The following is a 22,931-nucleotide window of genomic DNA, read 5'->3' as shown; positions in this document are numbered from 1 at the left end:
GTTTTCAATTTTTCAGGAGAAATTCAATCTGCCGCCTTATTTGCAATTCTATTATATTCAATAGCAGCATGCAGTTAGGGCTCAGGGTGACGAGTCTCCTTGGACCTTATCGGCAACCCCTATCTTCACACTGATTACCTCAGTAGAGTGTGCTAAGGGTCTAACTTCTCAGTGTTACAATATGTTATTGAATGACTGTTTGGATGGCTACCCCACCAAGGCTCGAGAGAGATGGGAGGGGGATGTGGGATCACTGTCTGGTGAAGAGTGAGGAGATGTGCTGCAGGCAGTGGTAACTTGCTCCTTTTTATCGTCACAAAAATGATCCCAGTTATACATAATTCTGAGAACTCCTCATATATCTGTTAAATAGCATAAAATGGGCATACTTGCTGACCCAATGTGTTACAGATGTAAACGAGATAAGGGTGGCCTCATTCACCTTCTCTGGAGATGCCCTAAACGACACCGTTATTGGACAGCTGTCTTGGGTACCCATAATAGGGTATTCCAATGCTCTGTCCCGTTAGACCCTAAATATTGTCTGTTGGGTATATTAAGTGATTTTATTCCTGAGGAGCCTACAAGAGTGGCGATTAACCGCACTCTCTTTCAAGCCTACAAAATACTTCTCCTAATATGGAAATCACCTGACCCTCCTTCATACCAAATGTGGGTAACAAATATGGGCCATACCCTTATCTTTGAAAAATATTTATACCAACACAGGGGATGCTCAGGAAAGTTTGAGAGGTTATGGGCACGGTGGCTGGACACTCCTGGACTCCCGTGAGAACTTGTTCAGTTGCGGCTTGTGCAGTGTCCAGGCAGAACAGATTAGGTCAAGACAAATGTGTTGAAAAACACATTGGAGGCTGTGTATATGTAAAATGGTTTCATAAGGTACATTTTGTACATGAACATCTGAAATGTATAGATATGTGCACGATTTCTGTGAGTATGCAAATGCATTATTTTCCTTATGATATATACAATTTTGCAATCTATGGATGACTGCCACTGACCTACATCTGTATCTGTTATTTATAGAAGAGCCCTAGGGCCATCATAAAAAAAAAAAAAACAGAATTCTGACTTTGAAACATAGAATTCTGAGATTGAAATTCAGAATTGTAAGTTTAAAAAAAAAAAAAATTCTACAGAATTCTGAGATTCAAAGTCAGAATTCTGAGATTCATTTGAATCTCAGAATTCTGACTTTCAAAGTCAGAATTCTGACTTTGAATCTCAGAATTCTGACTTTCAAACTCAGAATTCTGTATTTTTTTTTATGATGGCCCCAGGGCTCTTCCATAGTTTTTAGCTGTTTTCAGTTCCACAAAAAACTTGCTTGATTAAAAAAAAAAGAGGGTCGGGGGGCAGGAGGCGGAGCCTAGCAGAGCAGACATGCATTGTTAGAGCTCCACACCGCTGAGGAGAGAAGAGAAGGACAAAGCGGAGCCTGCAGGCTCAAAAGGTATCCATTTGAACCTTTTTGCCCCAGGGAACAAACTGTGAAAGTTTGGGCAGGAAATATGGTACTGGGAGGAAACCGTGGCAGAAATAAAAATCACCTCACAAAGAGCTCACAGGCACTCACTGCAGCTGAAGCAGCTCCAGTCACCTCACAAGATACAGCATCAGGGCGCTCTCACAGACAGAAAATGTCACAGCAAGACTCTCCATTTGAGTCAGATACAGAACAAATCCTCTCACAAACTTCTCCACAAGCCTCCTCAGTATCCCCAGTAATATTATTACAATTTGAAAAGATGCTTCATAAGGCTTTAAAACAAACCTCAGACCAAATAACAAAAAGCCTAACCAAAGAAATAAGAGAGCTGGGAAACCGCACCGCAGCTTTAGAAATAAAAATGGATGAAATTGAAATTACAACCCAAGAAAATATAACAGAATTGGAACAATTAAAAAAAGAGAATTTAATACTTCAAACTAAGCTCGAAGATTACGAAAATAGAGCCAGACGTTCAAACTTGCGCATAAGGGGAATACCTGAAACTGTGACAGACCTGCAATCTACTATTACTGCTCTATTACAAGAACTAAAGCCAGATATCCCTATTGAACGTTTAGAACTGGACAGAGTACACAGAGCCCTCACAGCCAAAAAGAAAGATGGACCCCCACGTGATATAATCACAAAATTTCATTATTACAGAACGAAAGAACAAATACTAATTGCTGCAAGAGAAAAAAAGGAACTTAATTTTCAAGGACACAATTATCAAATTTTTGCTGACCTATCCCAACTTACTATTACTAAAAGACGATCCATGAAACCCCAACTAATCGAACTGCAACGCCACAACATTATGTATCAATGGGGCTTCCCCTTTTCAGTCAGATTTAACTACCAAGGTACAATTTACAGAAGCAGATCAGCAGATGAACTACAACAAACCCTTTTAAAATTAAATCTGACAGAACCCACAAGCAGCAACACTCCCACACCCAGAAGAATGGCGTCATCTTCACCTTCAGGCAGCACCCAGAAAATTTCAGAACAAAATGGGAATCATCATTCTCACAAAAGAGGTCGTTATGCCACATCATCCATGGACCAAGAAGATTCAATGGACTGACATCCTAATTCCTGATATCTCTTCATTTATTATACTAAGAGATGGTTCTCTATAAAAAACCTATATTTATAACTGAATGTAACTGCATTCTGATAGTCACACACTGTGTGGGATCATGTTACATTCCAGTTATATTTCTTATTACTTCTGATTCATATAGCCTTAGAATATATAAGTGAAATAAGGAAATTCTTGTTCAGTTATATATTATCAGGTAATAACAATAGATTTATTACTTTTTAGGACAAATATGTTCAATAATCCAGAAGTAATGGAAGCTTTTTCTTTCTTTTCTTAAAACAAATATATTATTACCTAACTAGTTCCTAGAATTATGTTTTTGTTTATTCTAATCTGAAGCAATACAACCTCAATTTTATGAATTAACATATCTAAACAGTTACATATGAATAAAATATGTAATTGTTTACTCTAAAAGGGTTAAAATCCCAAAATAACTCAAACTATCTTCATCAATACCAAAGTTATTAACAGTACCTTTCTAACTGAATTATTTAGCCTAGGGCAAGACTAACCATATACAACCACCCTGGAATAAATAATTTCAACAAAAACTATATTCTGCACTTCAATTAATGAAACATCATTTTGATGTCTTTTGACATAGCACTTCTCTCCTGTAAGCGGAAGATCCATGTACCCCCATTAGCCCTCCTCATTCTCCCAACCATATTATGTGGGAGTGTGACGAAGGCACTTATTCCCCTGAGAGAGATATTTATTCTCTTTCACGGGTAAATTGTGATTACTTGCAAAAAATAATTTATACAATGTATCATCTAATCTCATATGTTTTTTGTTTACTCTTTACTCCAGAATTCACTGGTTTCTTTTCTATCTATTCATCTCTTCAGTCCACACAGGTTGATCTGCGCAGTCAGCTCTGCATAACAAAAAGTAAGTCAAAACTATTTGATCTGTTGCCATGGCACCACTGAATATACTTTCCCTGAATGTTCAGGGAATAAATGTCCCTCAAAAAAGGACCAAAGCCTTCCGTACTTTCCATAACAAGAAGGCTCACATAGTATGCCTCCAAGAAACACACTTCACCAAAGATTCTACTCCAAAATATATTTCTCCTTTTTATCAACAAATTTACACGGCTTCTGCCTGTACCAAGCAAAGGGGAACTCTAATTGCATTTCACCGATCCACACCATTCACCTTATCATCAGAAATTAAAGACCCAGAAGGTAGATACCTGATACTCATGGGTTATATAATGGATACAGCAATCACAGTGATTTCCTACTACGCTCCTAACAAACAACCTACACCATTCCTCTCACATATATTACAAGTGATTAATACACACAAAATAGGAACAGTGATAATGTGTGGGGATTCGAACCAGGTCCTCCTCCCATTTCTAGATAAATCACCTTTTACACCATCCAAAATAACCTCTAGATTACCTTTTTCTCAACTTCTTTCCAAATACAATCTGGTAGATTCATGGAGAGAAAGTAACCCAATGAAAAAGAAATTCACTTATTTCTCGCACCCTCATCAAACCTTCACCAGAATAGATCATATTTTTCTAACAATAGGAATGATACCAGAAATTATTGCATCAGATATAATTCCGATTCCGTGGTCTGACCATAATGCAGTATACACTACTATAGCCTCAGCCATACCAAAAGCGCATGACCCAACGTGGTACTTACCGGACATAATGCTCAAACACCCACTACATCAGATGGCCATTGAACAAGCTTTAAAGGAATACATATCAATTAATAATACAACAGACATCTCCCCAATAACACTGTGGGAAGCTCATAAGCCTGTCTTGCGTGGTACAATACAAAGACAAATGGCACTATTTAAACGGGAACGCAAAAATCTAGCAAAAAAACTAGAACTCAATTTTAATGCAGCCTACATATCATTTCAAGATAATCCATCTCAGAGTACAAAATCTCATCTGGAAAAATCTAGATTGGAATACGATCTATTTCTCACTGAGTCAGTTGATAAATCCCTCAAACGCTCCAAACACAATTTCTACATGAATACAAACAAACCAGGTACATATTTGGCTCGGGCATTAAATTCAACTAACAAATCTTTCAAACCAATACGTTTGAAATTATCAAAAAATGTTTACACTTGTAATCCAGTTAAAATAGTCCATAAATTTCACTCACATTTCGCAACTTTATACAAGACAAACAATGAATTTAATCCTACAGAAGCTGAATCCTTCTTCTCAAAAATAACCTTACCTGAGTTATCTCAGAATCAAAAAAGCAGTTTGGATGAGCCTATAACTATAGATGAAGTTGCTAACGCCATAAAAGACCTAAAACTTAACAAAAGACCAGGCCCAGACGGCTACTCGGCTTTATACTATAAAACATTCTCAGAAATACTCTCTCCCATTCTCACTGAAACTTTTAACAAACTTCTAGATGGACATTCTTTTCGGCAAGAAACACTAATGGCAATTGTTTGTATGATCCCAAAACCCCTTTCTGATGATACTTCCTGTGTGAATTATCGGCCTATCTCTCTGTTAAACCTCGATATTAAATTATTAGCAAAAATAATAGCAAAACGCCTCAATAGCATTATAGGAAAATTAATACATAGAGATCAAGTAGGCTTCATGCCAAATAGACAGGCAGGCGATAATATACGCAGGGCAGTGTTATTGGCACATATTGCTAAAAAACGGAAAATCCCTTTATGTTTTCTATCTCTCGATATTAAGAGGGCATTTGACACAGTATCCTGGCAATATATGCAATATTCATTACAAAAATGGGGTTTTGGACCCCACTTTTTAACATGGATCAAAGCATTATATAATAAACCCAAAGCCTATATAAAATATGCTGGATACAAATCTGAAGCCTTTAATATCGAAAGAGGTACCCGACAGGGTTGCCCATTATCTCCCTTATTATTTGCCCTTATACTCGAACCCATGGCCCAATACATCAGAACAAACCAAACTATAACTGGCATTGAAGTAGGAGGTATTACACACAAATTATGTATATTTGCAGACGATATATTACTTTTTCTATCATCACCACAGGTCTCTGGTCCTAACTTAATACCAGCTCTTGATGGATTTGCAGCCCTATCCGGCCTTATGATTAATCCTAAGAAATGCCTAGTGCTTAATATTTCACTCACAAACATGGAATTGATCCCGGCTAGGGCTGCACTCCCATTCACATGGGCAGAAAAATCAATCCCATATCTTGGAATTCATTTAACAGCATCTCATTCTGACTTATTCTCAACCAATTATCCTCCTGTATTAAGACAGATCACAAATCTAATAAAACAATGGTCACAACTTCCTTTATCCTGGATAGGGAAGATTAATGCAATCAAAATGACTATTCTACCCAAATTGCTTTATCTATTCAGAGTCCTCCCTATTCCAATTCCTTCCTATTTTTTGAGAATAGTACAAAAAAGAGCAACTTCGTTTATATGGGGCTCTTCTAAACCACGTATACCTATACACACACTACATCTTCCCAAAAATAAAGGAGGCCTGGGATACCCTAATTTTACTAACTACTACAGAGCAGCACATTTGGCCAGTCTGTCCAAATACCATGCAAAACAGGAAATCCCATTATGGGTATTTATAGAGGCTTCAGAAAACAACCCTCTATTAATATCAAATTTATTATGGCTTGATCCTAAAGACCGCTTTAAAATTCATAATCCCATAACTAAACACTTCTTATCTCTCTGGGATAAACTAAAAACCAAATATCAGTTACAATCTCCACACAATCCTCTCCTTTCTTTTATCAGAAATCCGGCCTTTTATCCGGCATGGATCTACCCAAATTCTTTTAAAGCTTGGACAACATCAGGCATTCAGACACTAAATGACTTCATAGCATCTAAATCATTCCTTTCATTCCCATCGCTTAGAGAAAAATATGATCTACCAAACTCTGAGATATTTAGATATCTCCAAATCAAAAATTTCTATACACCATTCCTAAAGGGGGATACACCATTATCCCAATTATCCATTTTTGAATCAATCTGTACAAAAGATCCATTTGCTAAAGGTACAATTTCATCACTTTATAATCAATTATATGGAGTAGCAAATCTTAATAGACCCTCTTACGTTCAGAGGTGGGAGGAAGACCTGGGACGAACTTTAGAAGACACGGACTGGTCTAATATATGGCTCACATCTAAGTCATCTTCACCCAACATCTTGGCACTGGAGACAAATTATAAAGTCCTAACTCGCTGGTACCTTGTACCCGCTAGAGTGGCAAAATATTCACCTAATACCTCAACTCTTTGTTTTCGAGGATGCCCAGAAATAGGCACATATTTACACATATGGTGGACGTGCCCAGTAATCCAAACCTTCTGGAAGGAAGTCTTCGTGATTGCATCTAAAATATTTAAAAAAATAATACAACCAGATCCATATTTAACTTTACTTAATCTAAAACCGGAATGGTTAACACTCTCTCAATTCAAACTTATGATCCAACTAATAACGGCTGCAAAACAAACAGTGGCCAAGGCATGGAAATCTCCTACATTGGTACTAGCAGAAACAATTCACAGAATGAATAATACAATGTCCCATGCTAAGATGGTAGCCATCGATCAAAATCAAATTCCAAAATTTGAAAAACTTTGGCATCCTTGGATAAAACAACAGTTCCTGTCAAATTTCAATGACTCTGTCCTGTTGCCATGGTAACAGATTAAATGACTTACAGAGACACCCATTCTAAGGCTTCAAAGAGAACTAATAAGAATAATAAACTGACGAACGGGACAACCTTGTGGACCATACCTCTACCTTTCAACCCTTTTTCTTCTTTCTCTTTCCTTTTCTCCACCTTACGATTAAAGCTCATTATCAGAATTTATTTGACCTATATACACTCTACTTGTAAACAATATGTATAGTAGGTATAAATCATTTAAATACCTACAAAAGTAACTAAGGAAATTATATATATCTTTAATTTAGGTTTACGTGAACCCAATGTTTAATATTTGAAATTTCATGATATTTACCTATATAAACCCTACTGTAAAACAATGAGCTTACTTTATAGATCCTTGTAAACTTACTTTATGTATCTTTATGTATCTTTATAACATTGTATACTCAATAAACTTCTTTTGACAAGGAAAAAAAAAAGAGGGTCAATATAAAATCCAGGGGGAGAGTCAAATTGCAGCCAAGGAACTAGCATTCTGTACCAAAGGGTAAACATAACAGGCAGTGACCTCACTTTCTTTCTCAGCAAAAGAATATCTCTTTTGGCACAGATTTCCTTTGAACTGACTATTTTGCTAAAAAGAAGCAGAACTACGTAGACCAAAGAATATTCAACATTTGTCTGTGTGGCCCACTGCACACTGTGGTTCCACGCGTCGGCCACTATGTCAGCACAGCTTTGTAGGGACGCAGTAGGGATAAAGTGGCCAAACGGTGGAACCACAGCAAACAGTGGGGTGTGCGGGCATTTGACACACCCAGAAGATGGCTGCTGAACATTCTTCAGCTGGTGTAACTTCGTGGCAGTGGGACTGGTAGGTATCATTTTTTTCTTTTAACGAGTGGCTGTTGTTACATAGTTTTTAGGGGATGGAGGCATTACGTTAAAGCGCCTAATTCATTGTTGATGCTACAGAAGAAGGTTGTTGTCACATGATATTCTTTACATGCCAATTATACAGTAAATGAGCAAGCTTGCCTGTAATATAGAGCACAGTACAGGTTAGAGAGTTGAGAGAAATTATTTTATTCTGTTCGGATAACATGGCTCTTCTATTTTTGCAGTGATCTATTATTGAGAGTTGGGGAGATTAATCATTAATTCAGCGTTTAATTCTACCATAGCATTGTGGTTGGCAATGATAGATAGGGCATTTATTTGAGTTTGGATCGGGGAGAACTAATCATAGATAACATGTATAAGAGACCTAGAGACAGCAAGATGAATTACCTTGATCATTTAATAATCAAAGATTGATTTAAATAATTCTGAAATGCTACTGCATTCATTACCTAACTTATGTTGGCTAAGGGTTCAGAAACAATAGATGTATAGGTTTGTAGATAATTCTGCTTTATTATGGGTTTTTGTTTTTTTTTTGTGCTAACCTTGCCTTTACTGCTTTTTGCTTGGCAAAGGAATTATAGTTTTATCTGATTTGGGATTGGAAGGCATAGGGCCTAAATTGCTCTAGCCATTTTTGACTGGTTTCGTACAAGATGAATTGCTTAGCTGCAATCTCACCATTTGTATTGCTGTTATTGCTATAAACAGAGTCACAGAAACAATATTTAAGGGGGAATAACAGCTTATACCATGCTTTTCCTAAACAATTAAAGTGCCCAAACTACCACTATGAATGCATATATTGTTAAGCAAATGTAGCTGCTAGGCAATAGAAGATTAATTACACACCAGAGCCCATATTGTCTTCAAGCCATCTACGTGCTCACTCCTTCTGTCAACACGACCCTTTCTAAAGCTGTAAAAAAAAAAATTGCTCAGAAACCAGTAATATAAAATGACAGCTGGTTTCTGAGAGATCTCATGATCAGTGAAGAATTTCTGCATCGATCATATAATGAAGGCAAGAGACCCCATTGTATCATGCATGCCCACCCTCACGCTGTTAGAAATCATGGGGCCCCATACAGCCTACCTGACGGGGCCCCCCTTGACCCTGCCCACAACCCCACCCCTGACTCCACGCTGTCACGGGGGTGGGGGGGGGGGGGGTAGGGCTCTGGGGGACTGGTGGCAGGAGCTGGAACATGTAACATGTTCCAAAAGGTGAACCTTTAATAACCACTATTATTCTAACCTTTTTACACTATTATAAAGCAGCAGAGATGTCTTATTTTAGAACCTTTTTTGACAGCAACTAATTAGCAGGGATGAGCTCAGGTGTGTTCGGACTGTAGTCTGAACCCACCTTAGCTGTACCACCAGGAGGCCCCACCAATCACAACTGGAGCTGAATGGGAGAGATGTCAGTGTTTTGACATTTCTGCCTGTTCAGTTTGTGTCCACATACACCACGGACTTAGATCAGGCTACCTCTGATCTGTCACATTTAGGTCTGGAAAAATAGAAAAGGATGTTCTTTTCCATTGCTCTGTCAGTGTAACATGACTGCATACTTGCCAACTGTCCTGAATTTCTTGGGACATTCCCGGGATTTAGACCCTTTTCCCGATCTAATCGTTTCCCGGGAGATGTCCCGAGAAATTTGGTTTTTCACGATTTTCGCCGTGGCCGCTGGCTACTGATGGCTACAATAGAGATTGAGCTGCGGCGCCGCCCAGCCCCCGGCCCACTCCACCCCGCTGCCAATCTCTGTGACCTATTATGGAAAGGGGCGGGGGATGGGCGGCGCCGCAGCTCAATCTCTACTGTAACCATGCAGCTCCGCTCGACCAACTTTGGGGCCGGTCTGGATGTCACGGGGGGGGCGGTCTGGATGTCAAGGGGGGGCCAGTCTGGATGTCACAGGGGGGCGGTCTGGATGTCACAGGGGGGGCCAGTCTGGATGTCACAGGGGGGCCGGTCTGGATGTCACAGGGGGGGCTGTATAGTCTGGATGTCACAGGGGGGCACCAGATGTAAAGAGGACTCTGCTGATGGGGACTCCTGATGTGAGGGGGGGCTCCGCTGGGGACTCCTGATGTGAGGGGGGCTCCGCTGGGGACTCCTGATGTGAGGGGGGCTCTGCTGGGGACTCCTGATGTGAGGGGGGGCTCCGCTGGGGACTCCTGATGTGAGGGGGGCTCCGCTGGGGACTCCTGATGTGAGGAGGGGCTCCGCTGGGGACTCGTGAGGGGGGCTCCGCTGGGGACTCCTGGTGTGAAGGGGGGCTCCGCTGGGGACTTCTGGTGTGAGGGGGCTCCGCTGGGGACTCCTGATGTGAGGGGGGCTCCACTGGGGACTCCTGATGTGTGGGGGGCTCCGCTGGGGACTCCTGATGTGAGGGGGGCTCCGATGGGGACTCCTGGTGTGAGGGGGCTCCACTGGGGACTCCTGGTGTGAGGGGGGCTCCTCTGGGGACTCCTGGTGTCAAGGGGGCTCCTCTGGGGACTCCTGGTGTGAGGGGGGCTCCTCTGGGGACTCATGGTGTGAGGGGGCTCCGCTGGGGACTCCTGATGTGTGAGGGGGCTCCGCTGGGGACTCCTGATGTGAGGGGGGGCTCCGCTGGGGACATCTGATGTAAGGGGGGGCTCCGCTGGGGACATCTGATGTAAGGGGGGGCTCCGCTGGGGACACCTGATGTAAGGGGGGCTCCGCTGGGGACATCTGATGTAAGGGGGGCTCCGCTGGGGACACCTGATGTAAGGGGGGCTCCGCTGGGGACATCTGATGTAAGGGGGGCTCTGCTGGGGACATCTGATGTAAGGGGAGCTCCACTGGGGGCACCTAATGCAAGAACGGACTCTGCTGGGGGCACCTGATGCAAGGACGGCCTCTGCTGGGACACCTGATGCAAGGACAGACGGCTGGTGGCAGGCGACGTGGCAGGTGACACACTCAGGGATCCCACTGATTCAGCATTATGGTGAGTTGAATAATTTCATTTTATATTACAATGTAATGATAGAAATAATGCACTTCAATCATCCTGACACCATAACAACCATGGTGCCGGGATGATTGAAGCGCTAACACCAGGTGTTTGGAGTATCTTTATCTTCTGATTGTTAAACTTTCTAGAATACACATATTTCCATTGTTCTGTAGGATCTGGGGCTGCTGTCCTTCCATCCCTCTCCTCCCCTTTCCCTCTCCATCCCTCATTCATCTCAGACTCTAACCACACACCCTTTGAGCCATGCCCATTTAAGACACGCCCGCTATTTTGTATAAACCACGCCCATTTTCCACATCAGCGCGGTACGTGCGACGCATTTATACTTCCCCATTATGCTACACCCACAAACGCATGCCCCGCCCCCCGATTATAGCAAGACTCTGCCTACAGCCAAAAAAGTGTCCCTAAATTTTTTTTACAATGTTGGCAACTATGTGACTGTTGGGTGCTGACTTTGTTATGGCTGTGCTGTGTTATAGTTTGTAACACACATTACAGTCATGAATTAAGAAAGTCAGCACACAACAGCCATGTTACACTGACAGAGACATAGAGCATTTGCTGTGCTGTAATCATCATAATGATGATGACCATGAGCACACAATGGGGACTCTGGGGACTGCACATTCTAGAATAGTGTAGCCAAGTCCCGGGCCTCTTCAGGCCTAATGATGACCTCCAGAGTTAGGGACAGCTGACATCCTTCTGTGTAGAGTGGGTTACGAGGCTTGGTGGGTGCAATGCAAGGTAGATTAATGGGCTCCCGACACTTCTTGAATTCAAAGAGATTTATTGTCTCCTAAACAGAACTGTGGGAGAGAGGATTGGGGCCAGGACACCCTTTAGTAGTTGCAATGTTAATTTAGCAGACTCCGAGACTTCTAGGTAGACGGCCACACAGGGAAAGGCATCCAGCAAGACACCACATCTGCGTGAGTAGGACCGCTGTCTCCTATGGCAACAATCTTGAAACAGTATCCAACAAAGGTTGTAATGAACGTATTCACTTCTTCTACAATCTCCTATTGTAGATCTTCACTCAACTGAGCTCCCAGTCTTTCACTAGACTTGCTGATCCACTGCCACTGGATCCCTTGAGCTCTTCCAATCTTCTCACTCAGTATCTTCCTCAAGCATCACCCCTGCGTCCCTGCTGGGTCCCTAGCTTGGCACTCGCAGATACTCCTCAAGCGTCACCCCACTAACCTGCTTGGTCTCTGGCTTGACACACGATACTGCTCTGCAAGTGTCACCTCCACTGGCTGGGTCCCTGGCTTGACATCTGCTGAACTTTCGCAATTCTTCACCGTCCCTGTTTTGTGTGAATGCTGCTCTGGTGCTTGCTACTCACAGTGGCCTCTGGTAGGAAGGTGGATGGTCCCTTAGTTGCGACAGCTTCCCCTCTACCCCTGACCACGTCAGGTTCTCCGGCCGGCAGAACCGTCATTTCTGGTTGGACTGCAAGCTGCATTCCCAACCCTACGCTGCTCTCTTGCTTCTGGATAGGCCCTCAGATAGCCTAGCAGCCAGATGTCCCCGGGATAGGCCTCAGGCTCTGGCCTAGCAGCTCGGGGCAGCACAACACACGTCCACCCAGACAGCCGTGCAGAACCCCGATCACCTGACCTCACCAAAATAAATAGGCTCTCCCAGCAGGCCAATGGACCCAAGAAAATCCCTGCCCATTGGCTGAGACACCCGATTCATTCCTAGTCTGTCCTTGCAATGCCCTTGTCTTATCTAATGCCACCAGATAATCGGCCATCTAGTGACAGAAAAGAGAAGTGCAGCAATTCCAGATGTAGCACTAACTCTCGGTGGAGCTGCTGGTTTAAGCGGGCTGTTACCTTCACTCTCAATACCTCTGTTTCACCAGCACCGGGTCTAGGGTTCCGTTGAGTTTACCTCTGGATGACATAAGCACTAACACTTGAGTGCGTTTTCAATGCTTTATTGAACCAAGTAACGAAGGAAGTAGCAGGAAAGAGGCAGGAGGAAAACTGCAGGGAAGCTCAAATACCTTTCTTTAGGTTTCTTTAGAACATCCTTTAAAGTTAAATACTGTAATTGAATGCAATGACCTTTTGTGGGACATGATCTTTGCTGGCCTGGATAGGCCTCTCTCACTTGCCTAGCAGCCAGTACGTAGCACGAACAAAAGTCTCTGCCACAGACTTGCTTGAAACAAACCTGTACGATCCTCTGCCACAGGATGTATTGGTTTGTGATGAATGTCAGACACAGTACTTGGACCTTTAAGCCAACCCGGCAGTACCATGCAATAAGACTACTTCAGGATACATCCTCCAACTGAGTCACCAGGCCCCTCTCTAGACCAGCACTCTGCATGATCCTTCCATGACGGGTCCTCCCCTGGGATCTTCTCGGTTGTCCAGCTTCTTCACTCTGGATAGACAGCTCAGGACCATTCCTCGGCTGCTGTGGTAGGCCCCAGACAGACTTCTGGGCCCACCCACGCGCCGCAGCGACTCGGGCCTCCAGAACGGAGGACCACGAGGTGATACTCTAACACATACCTGTCGGCCAGGAGGGCCACCAGGTGGCTGAAAACGAACCCCTAAACATGGCGTCTGTCCCATAAATACCCTCTCCCAGAATGCAACTCAGAGGACCGCCTCCACCGAGTTGTCCCCGGGACAGAGGAGCACTCATCCGCTTTAACACGTTGCTTTTCCAACACCCGCCGATGGTGACAACGACACCCATCGGCACAATGTGGAACCACACGCAACGTCAGCCAAGCTGGAACAGAGGCAAATCTAACTTCCTATAACGAGCAATTCACTAAATTTACCTATCAGATGGTAGATCATAAATCTACCAGCGCTACATACTCCCCCCACTACAATAGACGTTGTCCCCAACGTCTGTCCAAAAATAATGATAATAACTCCCAAGCCTGGGAGCAGGTATTTGAGCTTAAAACTTGAATTACTGGTAGATAAAGAAGAAGGAAAGACAGTGGAAAGGCATTATAAGATTAACATCTATAAAACAATATGTTCACATCCGTAAACAAAACCATCCTATGACTGTACATAACCTCACTGTCTATCTAGCTGAAAATCCTAACAGCTTGATAGAGGATCAAATGGTTCCTGAAAAGGAAAGCATATTAACACACATATATCCTGTACAACTTCAGGAGCAAAGCCTCATTTAAAAATGAGACTCTCTTCCCATAATCTATATCAAAATAATCTTTGAGTCCATCCCTGTATAAATTTTTTTTCTCCCAGAATGAAAGAAATCCGGCTAGCAAAAAGAAGTCCTTGGATTTGAAACACTGAGATGAATATCCAGATCTTGAACACGAAAATCTCTTTATACTGACACTAACTCCAAAGTTCTTTTGTCCATAATCACCAATAAAACTGGGGATCTGGCAATGTCAGTGTCTTTCCCAGTTTATCCACTGTAGTAATGAAATATACAACGTCCTCTTTTCCGGGCCTGCAGATAACTACTTTGTCAGCATAGATGTGCCGACCGAAGTTCCAGTGCATAAAACATCCACTAAAACGTTCATCCATTTTAACAGAACATCCAGTCTTTCGGAAAGGCTTAGGCACAGACAAATAATCCCAAACAGCTTCACTGTACCAAAGTTCCCGGTTAACAACATTTTCTGCAAACATGCAAGTTTGGGCAAGGATCTGTTTTTCCCCATGCCAGGAGGCACACATGAATCCAATGATTTGCTCACCATAGACCCAGCCGGTGTCTGAAGTGAACTAACAACTTTTGACAATGTCTCATTTACAGTGCTGTGTGGCTCCACACAGGGTGACGTCTTCCCAGAACTCAGGGCTGTCCATTCAGGGAAAGTCATAGCAGAGGCAACATCCTCGCCTTGTGCCCATAACATCTCTTGTGACATAGTCTCAAATAGGTCATCATCACCAGAAAGATCCGACAAGGATTCTATATCCGAATCTCCCAGTTCTTCTGCTGGCAGATATTTATTTACAGTCCCAGATACATTCCCCATCAGCTGCTTACCCGTTCCCGTCGTGGACTTTTTTGGATCCGGTTCGGGTAGACTCTGGGGTAGGCCACGGCCGCGGGAAGCCTTCACATATCCCACCTTCCTCTGGACAGGTACAACAGAGACAGGCGCGGTGGACACAGAATTCAAAGCAATGTCCGCTGATGAGACGACAACAGCAGTGTTTCTCTCCGGAACATTCTCGGCAACAACAGGCGAAGTGGTAGCCTACCGTTCTCTCTCCATAATAGTAGCAGCTTCTACTTTGGCGATACCTGTTGCCCAATCCATTCGATAAGCACGGGGTGACATGGTAGGTTGCTCCACCACAAACAAATACTCTCCACATTGCGGACATTGGCCAAATGGACGGAGATGTACGGCCAGTCCTTCACATCGGTGGCAGATCATGCCCAGTCCTTCAATATCTCCTGAGGTATACAAAACAAACCTCCCCCTGCGGCTTAAGACGAACACCAGTGTCCGTAAGCAGGGTTCCGGTCAGTACAATACTCGACACAGTGCTTGCAGGGAACATTCTTGGTCCCATAATTGGCTGCATCGCTGAAAAAGACATGGCCACGCTCTGATCTTCTCAGCACGATCACGAGGCCTCTCTTCTTCTCTGGCGCCAAACACACACATGCGTCCCACACGGTATCAAGTAGGGTAGGCTCCTCCCACTTGTTCTTCTGATCACAAAGCTCCCGAGCCCCTACCAGCGCCCGCTGCCCACGCATTCAGAAACAAAGTCCTGCAACTTTTAACCTCTTCTCTTCCTGAAAAATTGACAAAGTCCAGCTCTCACCGTAAACTCCCGGTGAAACACCTCTCTGGGTTGCGAGAATTGATGGTCAACAAATCCCGGACGACGCACCCACATGTAGCACTAACTCTCGGTGGAGCTGCTGGTTTAAGCGGGCTGTTACCTTCACTCTCGATACCTCTGTTTCACCGGCACCGGGTCTAGGGTTCTGTTGAGTTTACCTCTGGATGACATAAGCACCAACACTTGAGTGCGTTTTCAATGCTTTATTGAACCAAGTAACGAAGGAAGTAGCAGGAAAGAGGCAGGAGGAAAACTGCACGGAAGCTCAAATACCTTTCTTTAGGTTTCTTTAGAACATCCTTTAAAGTTCAATACTGTAATTGAATGCAATCCCCTTTTGTGGGACACGATCTTTGCTCGCCTGGATAGGCCTCTCTCACTTGCCTAGCAGCCAGTACGTAGCACGAACAAAAGTCTCTGCCACAGACTTGCTTGAAACAAACCCGTACGATCCTCTGCCACAGGATGTATTGGTTCGTGATGAATGTCAGACACAGTACTTGGACCTTTAAGCCAACCCGGCAGTACCATTCAATAAGACTACTTCAGGATACGTCCTCCAACCGAATCACCAGGCCCCTCTCCAGACCAGCACTCTGCATGATCCTTCCATGACGGGTCCTCCCCTGGGATCTTCTCGGTTGTCCAGCTTCTTCACTCTGGATAGACAGCTCAGGACCATTCAGATGGTAGATCATAAATCTACCAGCGCTACACATAATTAGGGTGAAATCAATTGACCTTCTTTTAATTGGCCAAGGCAACTATCACTTGGCAAATAAATTTACTAGCAACCCTGCCTAAACATCAGGGTGCTGCAATAGCCTGTGTGATGTGTCAGTGTGTGTGCAGGGGGACTGCTTGCCTGTACACCGCCCCTGGGATTACTCTTGCTGCGCTGTCTCAGCCGCCTCAGCGATCAGTCTCTCCCTTAGGCTGCAGCACGGCACTTACAGAGGGAGGGGAGCCGCATTACGATGGAATCCATCCTCCAGGGAAGGCACATAGTGAGCAGTCAGAACTTTCGTTTTTGCAGCAGGTACACTGTTGCTGAGCAGCATGCGACGCGGCATTATCTGCCTGCCCAGGAAATTACTATATACTTTCGTAATCAAGTGGGTGCAAGTTAATAAAGTTATTTAGCTAGTTCGTATTTTAACTAGAAATTAGCCCTAACCTTGTAAAACAACTCATTCCATTTCAAATAGAAATGAAAGGCAAAACGTGTGTGTGTGTATATATATATATATATATATATATATATATATATATGTATAATATATATACAGTATCTCACAAAAGTGAGTACACCCCTCACTTGTATTATATCTTTTCATGTGACAACACTGAAGAAATTACACTTTGCTACAATGTAAAGTAGTGAGTGTACAGCTTGTATAACAGTGTAAATTTGCTGTCCCCTCAAAATAACTCAACACACAGCCATTAATGTCTAAACCGCTGGCAACAAAAGTGAGTACACCCCTAAGTGAAAATGTCCAAATTGGACTCAATTAGCCATTTTCCCTCCCCGTTGTCATGTGACTCGTTAGTGTTACAAGGTCTCAGGTGTGAATAGGGAGCAGGTGTGTTAAATTTGGTGTTATTGCTCTCACTCCCTCACACTGGTCACTGGAAGTTCAACATGGCACCTCATGGCAAAGAACTCTCTGAGGATCTGAAAAAAAGAATTGTTGCTCTACATAAAGATGGCCTAGGCTATAAGAAGATTGCCAAGACCCTGAAACTGAGCTGCAGCACGGTGGCCAAGATCATACAGTGGTTTAACAGGACAGGTTCCACTCAGAACAGGCCTCACCATGGTTGACCAAAGAAGTTGAGTGCACGTGCTCAGCGTCATATCCAGAGGTTGTCTTTGGGAAACAGATGTATGAGTGCTGCCAGCATTGCTGCAGAGTTTGAAGGGGTTGGGGTCAGCCTGTCAGTGCTCAGACCATATGCTGCACACTGCATCAAATTGGTCTGCATGGCTGTCATCCCAGAAGGAAGCCTCTTCTAAAGATGATGCACAAGAAAGCCCGCAAACAGTTTGCTGAAGACAAGACTAAGGACATGGATTATTGGAACCATGTCCTGTGGTCTGATGAGACCAATATAAACATATTTGGTTCAGATGGTGTCAAGTGCGTGTGGTGGCAACTAGGTGAGGAGTACAAAGACAAGTGTGTCTTGCCTACAGTCAAGCATGGTGGTGGGAGTGTCATGGTCTGGGGCTGCATGAGTGCTGCCGGCACTGGGGAGCTACAGTTCATTGTACTGTGACATACTGAAGCAGAGCATGATCCCCTCCCTGGGGCCGCAGGGCTGTATTCCAACATAACAACCCCAAACACACCTCTAAGATGACCGTTGCCTTGCTAAAAAAGCTGAGGGTAAAGGTTATGGACTAGTCAAGCATGTCTCCAGACCTAAACCCTGCTGAGCATCTGTGGGGCATCCTAAAATGGAAGGTGGAGGAGTGCAAGTTCTTTACACTATTATACAAGCTGTACACTCACTACTTTACATTGTAGCAAAAAGTCATTTCTTCATTGTTGTCCCATGAAAAGATATAATAAAATATTTACAAAAATGTAATTAAGAACTAGCTTCAGCATAAAGAACAAGGAGTCCTGTAAGTGATGGTTTGGCCCCCACAGAACCCTGATCTTAACATAATCGAGTCTGTCTGGGATTACATAAAGAGACAGAAGGATCTGAGGGAGCCTACATCCACAGAAGATCTGTGGTTAGTTCTCCAAGATGTTTGGAACAACCTACCTGCCGAGTTCCTTCAAAAACTGTGTGCCTAGAAGAAATGATGCTGTTTTGAAGGCAAAGGGTAGTCACACCAAATATTGATTTGATTTGGATTTCTCTTCTGTTCATTTAGTTTCAGATTCGGTAATTGATAAAAATAAACTATTAACACATATACCATTACAAATAGCAATATGTCAGAGCTCTGGCAGAGCAATAAACCTGTCAAATGTAAATAATATCGGGAAGTCCAGGAGATGTCATACACCTAGCTGACTTAACTCAAATATACCTTCACTTCTTAAAAGTGTCTGAATTCCTTGAATTCAGCTTAAACCTGACTGCTTTCGTTGCTGACTTTAAAATTTGGGAGTAATCAGACCTTTATCATCGCTACAGGATGGACACAGGGCCGGCGCTACCTATAGGCAACGTAGGCACCAGCCTAGAGTGCACATCAGTCTGGGGCACTGCCAACACTTGTAAACAGTGGGGTGCAATCCGCACCGAGTGCAGAATCAGTGAGAGTATCGCGGGCTGCCTGACACAGCGCTGTCCCATACAGTCTGTACCCAATGCTTCAGTGACAGCCGGAGATCAGTGTGAGAGCGAGTCCCCTCCCTTGCTCCCTCAATATGATAGAGCCAGGAGGAATTTTCTCACACAAGCTCTGGCATCTGATGAGCAGGGGTGGTGCCAAGTCAGTGCAGGTCATTGAAGGGGGGGGGGGGAGTCGGGGAGAAGTGTAGAGACACCCCATGGAGGATGGGGATGGGCACAACTAAAACTCAGGCAAAGTTCAGACAGACAGCACAGCTGACCATCACACACACAGCAATAATGAAGAACTCTCAGAATTCCCCCGGGGGTAGGTGTGATTTATTACCCAGCCGGATGCTATTGATGTGGCTGACTCTGCGGCTGGTCTCCTGCAGAATCTGCTCCTGGATGGCTGTCTGCGGATACACTACATATATACTATACTGATCGGCCGATCACGGAGCTCCCACCCCCCGATCCACCCCTGAGGTCCCCCGATTTTCCACTGTCACCCCAATACTGAGCAGAGTGATCCGGAGGGGTGACAGGGACAGACTGGACTGGAGGAGGACTGGGGAGGAGGAGAGGGAGGGACCGTACACGCACAAGGAAACTGCAACAGTGGGAAAAGTGTGATTTCTTCTTCTTTTTTTTTTTGGGGGGGGGGAGGATTGTAAATGGTGAAAAGGTTTGTGGCCCAGTCACCAATCATAGAGCATGTTGGTGTGCATGTGTTGTCTTGGCTGAGCATACTGACAGTGATCAGTGACAGCGTATAGGGAAAGTGATCAGTGACAGTGTATGTGGTAACAGTGATCAGAGCTATACACAGATGACCCAACCTGTGATCATGGAGCAAAGTACTAATCCCACACCTCCCAACTATCCCCCCATTTCGAATTTATCTGCCCTCCTATTCCTCTCACCTATCTGGTGTATAGAATTAAAAAAAAAAAAAATTACTTTATTTACAGCACTAAACCTTTAGGCCTTATGCACAAGTTTTTGGAATTTTTTTTCTGCTGCTCCTAGGGGCTTTGGAGTTTTTTTCTCTTTCCTCTAAACACACCTTCATGTTAACCCACGTGTCCAAGCATTTGGAGGCATTTAAAAAAAACATTTTTTTTGGGCGGGGGTGGGTGCCAAAAAAATGAGCAGCTCCGTGTGCCAGATGTGCTAGCCACACCACTGCCCTAACCTGTCCATATACTATCCTAGCCTGTCCATATTGTACCTTAACCACCTGTCCTTGTACTATCCTAGCCTGTCCATATATATATATATATATATATATATATATATATATATATATACATACAACCCTAGCCTGTCCATATACTACCCTAGCCTGTCCATATACTACCCTAGCCTGTCCATATACCTGCGGACCATGGCTGGCGTGAGGAAGCGAGTAGGTGCCACCACTCTTTGCCTGGCCGGGTCCTGAGGTACAGGTGCCAGCCTGCAGACCACGGCTGATGAAATAGGTGGAGAGGCGCAGCAAAAATCTCCACCCCTGCCACCTCCACCGTATACATGGGCAGGGCAAAGGGGGTGAAGCCAAGGGGGGCAGCAAAATTAGGTTTCGCCTAGGGTGTTAAAAATACTTGGACTAGCCCTGGATGGACATCACACAAAGAAGGAAGATTATCTGATAAAAATAAACCAAGCTGTTTTAACCACCAGAAACCAATCTAAAGAAAAAAATCCTTCCTTGGCCTAAATAAACACCTAATAAGGTAAAGATAAACTATTGTCTGTGGATGGCACTGAGGACTATGCAACTGTAGTAAGTTTAATTGTAGAGTGGGTTACAAGACATGTTGGGTGTAATGCAAGATGAACAGGTGGGAGCCAGACACTTTTTGCAAAGAGATTTATTATCTCTTGAACAGAAATGTGGGAGAGAGGGTTAGGACCAGGACACCCTTGGGTAGATGCAAAGATAATTAGCAGACTCCGAGACTTCTATAGGTGGACAGCTATACAGGTGAAGGCTTCCAGCCAGACACCACTTCTGTATAGGTAGGATTGCTGTCTCCTATGGCAATAATCTTGCAGCTGTTACTAACGGTAATGGTATTCAACTATTTGCAACTCAAACAGTTCTCCTTACCCCACGCTCACTCATTGTGGGCTCTCTCTCTCAATAGACATCAGATCCACTAGCCACTGGATCCCCTGAGCTCTTCCACTTTAGCACTCAGTATCTTCCTCAAGCGTCACCACCGCTTCCTTCCTGGGTCCCTGGCTCGGCACTCACAGATACTCCCCAAGCTTCACGCCCACTGACATGTTAGGTCCCTGGTGGTGAGAAGTCTGCTCTGGTACTGGCCTCACCTTACTCACTGTGGTCTCCGGTAGCAAGGTGAATGGTCCCTTATTGGAGACAGCTTCTCTTCTACCTTCAACCGCAACTGGTTCCCCGGGTGGCGGAACTGTTACATCTGGTTGGACTCCAAGCCCACAGTCCAAACCCTACGCTTCTCTCCTGTTTCTGGATAGGCCCTATCACGTACCTGATCAGAGGCTGAAGTGCTGGGGGGCTTCCCTTGTGACTAAGTGCAGAGCGCCCCCTGGAGGTGGTACAGGGGGAGCTATACTCAAAGCGGCAGGGGTTGCTGGCTGCGGAAAGCTGAGATGAAGCAGAGAAGTCCACTGGTGGGCAGTTGACGAGCAGGGTAGACTGCTAGGCAGGGGTACCTCGGAAGTACCAGATGAGATCGTACAGCAGGAAGTACCAGAAGCAGTGTCAGGAGCCAGGCCGGGGTTCATACACAGGACAGCAAACAGTAGCAAAGTCCATAAAACATGCCAGGGGTCATACACGGTGCAGCAGATCAAACAGTAGCAAAGTCCATAAAACAGCCAGGGGTCATACACGGTGCAGCAGATCAGAGCGGAGTAACAGGAACGAGCCAAGGGTCAAGCCAGGGTAAGTACAGATCAGATAGGTCAAGACAAGCCGGGTCGTAAGCAGATAATCCAAGACAACAGGAACAGGAACTCAGGAATACACAGGAAGCTGAAGATCATGCAGCAGTTGGTGACTGCTGCAACATGCTTTAAATAGTATGCTTGGATCCTGGAGTCTCTCACGTGGTGCGTGTGCTTTGACGCACACGTGTTCGCATTAGTGCTGGAGAATTTGTGTTCATTGATACAGGATTCGCTGGCCATAGATGTTAGTTCTCCTGCGGGTTAGTCCCTGACAGTGCCCCCCCCCCCCCCCCCAAGGGGCAGCCTCTGGATGCCCAGGCGGGCTTGCTTCTCCAGATATCTTCTGAAGAATTCACGTAGCAGTCTAGGGGCATGAACATTACTTGCGGGTTCCCAAGAGCTCTCCTCTGATGGGTAACCCTTCAACTTCACTAAATATTGAATTTGTCTACCTCTCTTTCGACAATCCAGGATGATTTTTACCTCGAACTCCATTTCTTCACCCACTGTGATTGGAGGTGGAGGAGGATCTTCTCTTCCAGAGAAGGGGCCAGTACTGATTGGCTTGAGCAGCGAGACGTGGAAGACTGGGTGAATCTTGTAAGAGCTTGGCAGAGAC

Source organism: Aquarana catesbeiana, linkage group LG08 (genome assembly GCF_042186555.1).
Source record: "Aquarana catesbeiana isolate 2022-GZ linkage group LG08, ASM4218655v1, whole genome shotgun sequence".
Lineage (NCBI taxonomy): Eukaryota > Metazoa > Chordata > Amphibia > Anura > Ranidae > Aquarana > Aquarana catesbeiana.
This window is presented reverse-complemented; position numbering follows the sequence as displayed.